The 9,557-nt window shown below is 34.2% G+C and overlaps 1 long non-coding RNA gene across 1 annotated transcript; it reads left to right on the top strand.

Moving 5' to 3' along the window:
• Positions 1-5,309: 5,309 nt before the first annotated feature.
• On the top strand, positions 5,310-7,358 carry LOC140921088 (uncharacterized). The gene is made up of 2 exons (XR_012163961.1): positions 5,310-5,647; positions 5,722-7,358. It is a non-coding gene; the product is annotated as an uncharacterized lncRNA (long non-coding RNA).
• The last annotated feature ends 2,199 nt before the right edge of the window (positions 7,359-9,557 follow it).

Below are 9,557 nucleotides of genomic sequence, written 5' to 3'. Positions count from 1 at the left end.
TTATGTCCTTAATGGCAATATCCCTCATTCGGTCATCTTTCCCCATACCCCTCTTCACCCACTACCTCCTTGTATCTTTCGGTCCACATGTTTTGTTCACTATTTATCTTCTAGCCTCAATAAACTATCAGCTTGATAACTCAAGTATGTCTTTCTCGGATAGCATCGGTCCCAAAAGGTCTAGCGTTGTTATTCTCCTGCACTACACTGATACATTACATCAATTGTCACCATTTTTGAGTTTGTACCATATGTTGAACCGGCCCATGTAGCTATTGAGCCTCATAAGGAAGTTAATCCAAAACCTCCTTAAGTAGTTATCCCTATTTCATCCACTATTATTCCTCTCGAACCAGTTGAGTCTGCCCTCAAACACAACAGAGGATGGGCGATGACTATGATATTTTTGTAGTGTCGTGGAGTTAAAGGTCAGACTCGAAAGGTTCGATAGGAATAAGAGTGGGCGGAATAGGGATAACTTCCTGAGGTGGTTCGGGATTAATGTCTTGATGGGGCTCAATAGCTATATGGATCGGTTCAAAATATGGCACAAACATAAAAAAGGTAACATTAGTTGATGTAATGTATCAGTGTAGTGCAAGAGAATAACAATGATAGCCCTTTTGAGACCGATGATATCCGAGACACTTGAGTGATCGAGCTGACAGTTTTTCGAGACCATGAGATAAATTGTGAATAAAACACCTGGACCCAAAGACACAATGAGGTAGTTGGTGAAGAGGGGTATGGAGAAAGAGGACCTAATGAGGGATATTTCCATCAAGGATAGAAGACACCCTACAATTGATAAGGTAGTATGTCGTTAAGACTACATCCCCCCAAAACTGAATGGAATATTACCATGGAAAAGTAAGGTCCGAGTAGTTTCAATGAGATGTCGATTTTTGCATTTGTCTACCCCATTTTGTTGGGGTGTATAAGGACATGACATTTAGTGGGGAATACCATTGAAAGCCATAAAATTTTGAAATTGATGGGATAAATATTCCCGAGCATTATCACTTCATAAAGTAAGAATAGAAACACCAAATTGAGTTTTAATTTCTTGAAAAAATTGCTCAAAAATAGAAAACAGTTCAAATATATTTTTCATTAAAAATAATTGCGTACAACGAGAGTAATTATCAATAAAAGTAACACAATACTTAGACTATCAAGTAGACACAATACAAGAAGGACCCCAAACTTTAGAGTGAACTAAAGCAAAGGATGGCAAAACCCTTTTATTGACTCGATCAGGAAAATGATTATGAGTGTGTTTCCCTAATTGACACGACTCATAATGTAAAGTAGACAACTTAGACAAACTAGGCACCCATTTTTGAAGTTTGGTAAGACTTAAGTGTCCTAGCTGAGCATGGATAGTATGAGGGGGGAATCTGTAGCATAGCACGTCTTGGATGATAGAGGAAGGTAATAAAGGCCTTAAGACTCGCATCCGACACCAATCGTCTGTCTCGAATTTTGGTCTTGCAGGGTAACATTATCATTAGTGAAAGTAGTAATACAGTCATGAGACCAAGTCAATTGACTAACTAAAAGTAAAATAAAAGGACATCAAAGTACATAGAGAACAAATGCAACTGAAATGGAAGAGAGAATTTGGACAGTGTCAACTCCTTGAGACTAGGTTTGAAATTCATTGGCAAAAGTTATAGTAAGTAAAAAAACAGATGTAGAGAGATAAGGAAAAAGACCTTTATTACCAGTGGCATGATCAGATGCACTAGAATCAAGAACCCAAGAGCTGAGAGAAGATGAGTGAAAGAGGTAAACAGATGAATTAGAAGTATGTGTAACCAAAGTAGTAGAACCAAAGTTCAAATGACTCTAAACCCACTAAAGGAAATTTTCAAATTTGTTGGGGAGCCCTGTGGAGATGGTGTACTATGAATAGTGACAAAATGATCAAGTTGTGTTTCATTTACCAAAAGCGAAGGCGTACCATGCAACTTCCAACAGTGATTAATAATGTGTCTAAATCGATTGCAATGCTCACATTTGGGATGAGGTTTAGAGTTGGACGATCCTCTGCGAGAGCAACTCTAATTATGTCCTAGAGATGCAGGGGCATCAATGTCACTTGGAGCTGAAGTAATACAGGGCTCAGCTAGATCTTTTGTTGGTACTCCACGAAGGATCGCAAAGGTAGTAGACATATATGAAACAGTTACATACCCCCAAATTTGATCATGAGTTGTAGAGTACTCTTGGGGTAAGCCATAGAGTGCAAGAAGCATGAAGAAGGTACAACGTTGATCCAACTTCTTCTTTTGTTCAATTGGGTTACTTGAAGCAGGAGGGAGAAGCTCCTTAAAATCATGAAGTGCACTATGAAAGATGCCAAGATATGTAGAAATAGAACCATCTATCGTCTTCAAAGTATGATATTTAGCAAGTGGGGTCAAACTTTATAGAAACGTTGAGTGTCATTAGTGTAGAGTGCCTTTGCCTGCCTCCAAATTGGTTCAAACGTGAGATGTGGACGAAAAATTGGCTTAACCTTTGGAAGTAGTGTATACTTAATGACACTGCACAATTGAGCATTTATCTGCTTCCATTTTGAAGTTTCAACAGCAACCACCTTTTCATGATTTTTAGTGAGATGATCCTCGTAACCTTGACCAAGCATCCATAATTTCATGTCGGCGATCCAACTGTCATAATTTGATCCATTCAATTTTTGTACAGAGAGAGGAGAGGGGAGGTAGTTGGTTAAGATGCTCTTTGTTTCAATAGCTGACAGGGACGTCATGGTCGATAATGAGTGCTAGAAAACGTGTCAAATTGAGGAAACAGGGGTTGTTTGAACTGGAACGTGTATATCCGTGACTCGAAACTAAAAACTCAGGGCAAATATGGAATCACAAGGTTGAGGCGAGTGCAAAGGGAGAAGTCGTGTCATCAACGGTTATGAATGCACCGTCACACGCGATGGTAGGAGGTGGCGCGTTGATCTGACCCGCATGGAGCGTGGTGGCGCGTGAGAGGTTTGTTGACAACGTGTGTTGAGGGGTGGGCCGATCAAGGGTGTACGACGCTGCTGGAGTAGTTGTTCGCTGGAAAGGTCGTTAGAGGGAGTGGTAACAGTGATAGCAGAGCGTGGATGGGTGGAAAAAATGAGAAAGTAGTAGAGTAGCACAAACAGGGAGAGGGAAATCGAAGTTAAGAACATGGTTTGCCGAAGAAAAAAATTATCACCGCAGATAATGGATCCATCGGTTAGTTGAAGATTAGGGTTGTCTCTCAATCGGCTCTGGATACCATGTTAGATGAGAAGAGAATATTGAGATAACTCGTGTGTTTCAACTACACAGCAGAAGTTGTTTATATAGACTATGAGTGATAAGTACACGTAATGACAAGAATACTTACAAACTTTCTATTTACTTACATACTAGTATTTTATTTTCAACAATTATTAATGTTGATATTCATAATGGTAATGATAGTGAAGATCCTCAGTATGTGTAAGACAAAGTATTGTTTGAAAGTGATGATAACTTGGTGAGGGAGGATATATTCAATAAGGATGGAGTTGATGTTAATGTAGAAGATACTGGCGACGGATTAGATAGTGTCAAAAGTGTAACTGGGATAAGATTTAATGATGAGGAAGAAGAACCAAATGTTGCTTATGGCTTTGAAGATGAATTTGACTAGGAAAAGAATAGGGAAGCCACAACATAGTTGCCTAAAACTGCTCCAAAAAATAAGGGAGATCGAAAGCCAATTATGCACCATCTATTTAACCACTTGCAAAATAGCTACACAATAATCTATTGAGCCACCTACAAAACAAACTACACAGCCATCTATTGAACCACCTAAAACCACTTCAAAAAGGAGGAGAGGTAGACCAATATGGAAATCAAAAAAGATACCGCCATAACCCACAACATAGGCTTCTACAAACACTCTTTGCATAAGTTAATATTGAGAATAAAACACGCAGTGGCGGAGCTTGACTAAAAAGTTTGGGGTGACCAACATAAAAGATTGAACTGCCATTATGGTTGCATTCTAAAACAGGCAACCATTATTTATGTTTCTTTGTTCTAAGCAAACTCAAAAAACTCAAGTCTTTAGTGTTGCTAGAAAACCATGTATATCTTGTTCAATAAATCAACCAATTTAGGAAACATAAAATATTTTTCAGTGAAAATTAAATGGAAACAAAAATCAAACACCTTGTATGCAACAATAATCAGCAAAATCAGCACATGAAATTCAAACAAAAATCAACACTAACATCTAAATTGAAATCAGCACTAACTCCAAACAAAAATCAGCACTAACTCCAAACAAAAATCAGCACATGAAATTCAAGAAATTAGCAAAATCAACACTAAAATCTAAATTGAAATCTTATCATCTTGATGCAGGATAATTTTGGATTTTCCAAAAACAGTATGGGCATTTTATCTGTAAATTAAGAACATTATTTTTAAAATTTGTGGCATCTTTCTCTTTCATCTATAGTAAGAAGTAATTTCATTTAATCAAAAAATAATTTTTTTAACAAAATAATTTAAAAAATATATAAAAAAAAATAAATGATGATATTTTATAAAAAAAATAAAAATTATTTAACCCTATTTTAAAAGAAACACACTTCAACAAATACTCTGGAACAAAAACGATTTCCCTTAAAAGCATAAAACCGACCATTGACAATGAAGATGCAGCAGATCAAACATGTGGTAGTGTAGCCCTATTTATTTTTGCTATACAAACTAAAAGTCCAATTATCAAAAGAAATACACACCAAAATGTTGTGAAGTAGAGAGAGCTTGCAAAATAAAACAATCACGCCCAAAATTATATTTTTTATCTGCTCCAAAAATTGTGTTTCCCCTTCAATTGTTATGGTTTTCTTCCATTTTAATATTGGTTAATTTGCACAAAACCTGCATAAGAAAGAAATGATACACAAGAGGCAAGCGCAAAGCGTTGTGATTCAAATGAGAATATTAAATAAGAATGAAATGGCATATTACGTTCTATTCAATTCCTAAATAATATATTTCATTGAAATAATTGAACACGCACACACGTAAATCATTTTGTAAATCAAAAATCAAAAATCAAAAATCAAAACTTTTTGTAAATCATTTTTTAAGAGCTTTTTAGTTTTTGAACTTTATTTTTTAAGGACAATTTTAACTATAGAATTTTTAAACCATTGAATGTAGAGCTTAATATCAATAATTAGTAGGATTGTGAAATTGATAGTTATATATACAATAAAATGAGCAAGACACTATTCTCTCGATTCCAAACAGCTACCAAAATCAAAGGGTTATACACCGCTGCCGACAATGTTTGGTTTTCACGATATATGTTTTCTTTGAAATATTGTTATCGTGATTTTCATTTAATAATTGTGCATTTATCATCTTGTCGTTAGATTCATTGAATGGCCAGGATTTTTATTCTTGAGAGAGATTGACATAAATGTAGACTGAGAGTATCCATGTCCCATAAAAAGTGGTACGATGAAATAATTAAATCAACTGCATTAAGGGCAAGGGATCTTGTTGATGAGTCCTTCAAAGAACAACATAGACGGTTCTATGATTATTATCATGAATTATCGAAGTTTAATTCTAGATCAACTGTCAAAGTAAGTGTGCAACTTGCTAGGGCAATTTCTTTCAATGCAGGCCTATTATTGAATTAAATAGTTGTTTCTTGAAGGGGGATTATGAAGGTCAGATTTTGGCAGTTGTTGGAAGGAATGCCAACGACCAAATGATGCCTATAGCTTTTGTTATGGTGGAGAGAGTGAACAAAGAGACTGTGGGTTTTGGAGTTGCTGATAAATGATCTAAGTAGCAAAGATTTATGCCAAACATACACTATAATAATAGACCACCAAAAGGTAATTTTAAACTTTCCTTGTTAATTTACATTAATTTATCTTAGTTTTACATTAATTTACTTTTACTATAATTGTTTGTAAATGGGTGTGGCTTGCTACGAGCAATTGATGAATTGTTATCATGAGCGGACCAAAGATTATGTGTCAAACACTTGCACAATAACTTTAAGAAGAACCACCTTGGACTGAAATTGAAGCAAATGATGTGAAGAACTGCCAACTTACCCCCAAGCTTGGAAAAAAGAAATGAAAGAAATTAGAAAAAAGAATGAATAGGCGTATAAGTATGATAACTTGGTTTATATATGTTTCTAGTTTGGTTATATTGTTAACTTGATCTCAATCTTGATTTATATATGTTCCTATTTTAGAATTTCTGTTTGGTAGGTACCTAATCCAAGTACCACCAAGTTATTGGAGTAAATCAAGGTTCCAACCTCTGATAAAGTGTGATATTATACTCAATAATATGTGTGAGGCTTTTAATAGTGTGATAATTTGTCCAAGACAACAATCAATTATCACAATGATTTAGGAGATAAGAATATATCTCATGGAAAGGTGGCTGCCAATAGAGAAAAAGTTACAATTTTTGAAGAAAGTATATTGTCAAGGACAAAGAAAAGACTTGCAATTGTATTTACAACAACAAATAGCTAGATATGTATTCAATCTAGGGAAAATTGGATTGAAGTCAGACACATTCACCTGATTGGTGACAAGTACACAGTTAACCTTGAAACCAGATAATGTACTTGCAGGAAGTGAATGATCACTAGCATCCCTTGCGCACATGAAAAAAATGGAATTGAACATAGATGATTCCATTCAAATATATAATAGTTTACCTAGTTCCATTCAAGTATATAAGGTCTATTATGACCCAATAGTTTACCTAGTTAATAGCCAAAACCAATGGCAAGTTAATCCAATTTCGAACTATCTCCAACCTCCAATGAAAAAGTTGTTGGCCAAGCCAAAAAAAAAAGCAAGGAATAGAGAGTTTGGAGAGACAACAAGCATCAGAGGAAGATGTATTACAAAGCGAATGTAGGGTAAGTGTAGAAGCTGTGGACAAGAAGGATATAATAGGAACATGCAATTCAAACCACGCAATCCCACCTACTTAGAGAAAAAAACATTCCAAACAAGATGCAAATGCATCATGTGCAACTAAGATCTAGACCCGAAATGGAAATCAAAGTTAGAGTGCAGGTCAACAGTAGAGTGGAAGTCGGCAACAAAGGCAGATAACTTGACTGCAATAATTTAGTGAACTAGAATATTATGCTATTTGTTTGTAATGAACTTGTTTGGCTTTTTTACTTGTTAAATACGTTGAAGTAGAAGAATATGTGTTTTGAAGTTAAATAATGTGAGCCTAAAATCTTGTTGATGATCACTGTACACAACCATCTTTTGGTGGACATAAATGAATTTTGCAACTTAGTTATGTTCTTCCGTGTTTTGTTTATAATGATAACATCCTTTATATTAATATTGGTATCAATAGTAGATTCAACGGTTTTACTTTGCTTACAATTGTTTCATCACACCAATCCATGAGTCAACCACAACTACTATTACAACAGAATTTGGTCGAGAGTGGATTATGCATAAAGAATGTGTTAGCAACCTACAACATCCTTTTTAAAAAAGGGTTACCTCAAATTAATTGTGTAATTATATCAATTTCTAAAATATATTTATTTCTCTTTCATTAAAACAAATAAGAATTGATAATATAAAAGACTTAGAAAAAAAAATTATTTCACTTGATAGAGGTGGTCCTCTGCTCTTACGTATTTTTAAATGCAATGGAGAAATCAAATGATACATACCTTCTTAGTAGAAAATATTTGTTGGTCAATATGTTTTAATTTTTTTTTAATTATGAATTAGTTTTACTTTAAACGCATAATAATTGAATCAAAAAAGTATTTGACGCAAACATTATTAATATTTTTGAATTTATATTTTTTTATTTGAAAATGTTGCGATGGTCGAACTAAAAGAAGATTTAGTATAGTCATCGAATTTAAAAATTATATAGTGACTGAACCAAAAATAAATTCGGCTAAATCAGTATTTGTATTTATTAAATTTATTTGTTATTTAGAATTTGTGTATGATCAAATCAAAAGAGGATTAAGCCTAATCATTGATTTTCAAATTTTAAGAGTTGAAACGCTTTGCATAATGATTAAACCAAAAGCAAATTTGGTGTAATTACTATGAATATTTATTTAGATACTGTGATGACTAAATCAAAAGAGGATTTGAGGTAGCCATCGATTTAAATTTTGCAAATTGTAAATGTTTGGGTAGTGATCAAACCAAAATTACATTTGACATAACAACTACTAATATTTTTGTTTTTATTTTTTACTAAGACTTTGTGATGACGAAACTAAAAGAGAATTTAGCGTAGTTGTCGATCTTAGTTCATTGCATAGTAACTGAACCTAAAGTGGATTCGGTGCCGCCATTACTTATAGTTGCTAAATTTATTTTTATTTAAAATGTTATGATGACTAAACCAAAAGAGGAATTAATGTAGCCACTGAAAAATACAAATACTTGAGTAGTGACGAAATCAAAAGAGGATTTGGGATTATCACTATTAATTAATATATTTTAAAGAGAATCGAGACTTTTTTTAGTAATAATTGTATATGTTGTTTTTGAGTTTTAGAAAACTATTTAAAAATCACAATTTATGCCACCGAAGATATTACTGGGTTGAGTCGCGGACTAGGTCGCTCTTTTTAAGACGTTTCGCGGCACTGATCAAATTGTGCAAGACAGACTATCAACCACGAAGTCTCCAGGATAAAACAGCTCAGATTCACTGTATCGGAGTTTCACTGCACCGTAGAAAACCGTTCTGGAATTACACCCTCAATATAGAAGTTAAAGTCACTCTCAATATAACAATTAAAGTCACTCTCAATACGGTACTATGACAATTCATAACTACAGCATAATAACCGCTCAAAAGGACAAAAAACGAATGGACTACGGCATAATAACCGCTCTAAAAACAAAAGGACTACGGCATAATAACTGCTCAAAAAACCGAAAGAGCTACGGCATAACAACCGCTCTAAAACCGAAGGGACTGCGGCATAATAACCGCTCTAAAACCAAAGGAAATGCGGCATAATAACCGCTCTAAAACCGAAGGGACTGAAAGAAAGGGGAGAAGTGACTCGAAAATTAGGCGAGCAGAATATAAGAAGGAGAAAAGAGAAAGTTGGAAAAAGCATCCAACTTTTGTGTGCTTTTCACAATAGCTTGAAACTCATTATATAGTGATGGAAGCAAAGTCACATATGTTTTCTAAACAATGTGGGAGTTTAGTATGTATAGAATTGAAACTACACAAAACATGATAGTTTTCCAAAGTGGGATTTCAAAAAAAATTCTTTCCAATGTGGGACTTGAATTTTAAAAAACATGTTTCTTTTCACTTGAATTTACAAAAAATATTTCTTTCCAATGTGGGACTTGAATTTTAAAACAAGTCTCTTTCCACTTAAATTTACAAAAAAAATATTTTTTTCCAATGTGGGACTTCAACACATTTTTAAATTCACACTATAACATACTTATGTTTCAACAATCCCCCACTTGAATTTAAAAAAATGTT

Source organism: Cicer arietinum, chromosome 7, assembly GCF_000331145.2.
Source record: "Cicer arietinum cultivar CDC Frontier isolate Library 1 chromosome 7, Cicar.CDCFrontier_v2.0, whole genome shotgun sequence".
Taxonomy (NCBI): Eukaryota; Viridiplantae; Streptophyta; class Magnoliopsida; order Fabales; family Fabaceae; genus Cicer; species Cicer arietinum.
The sequence above is the reverse complement of the archived record's forward strand: the minus strand, read 5'-3'. Positions and strand labels throughout refer to the sequence as shown.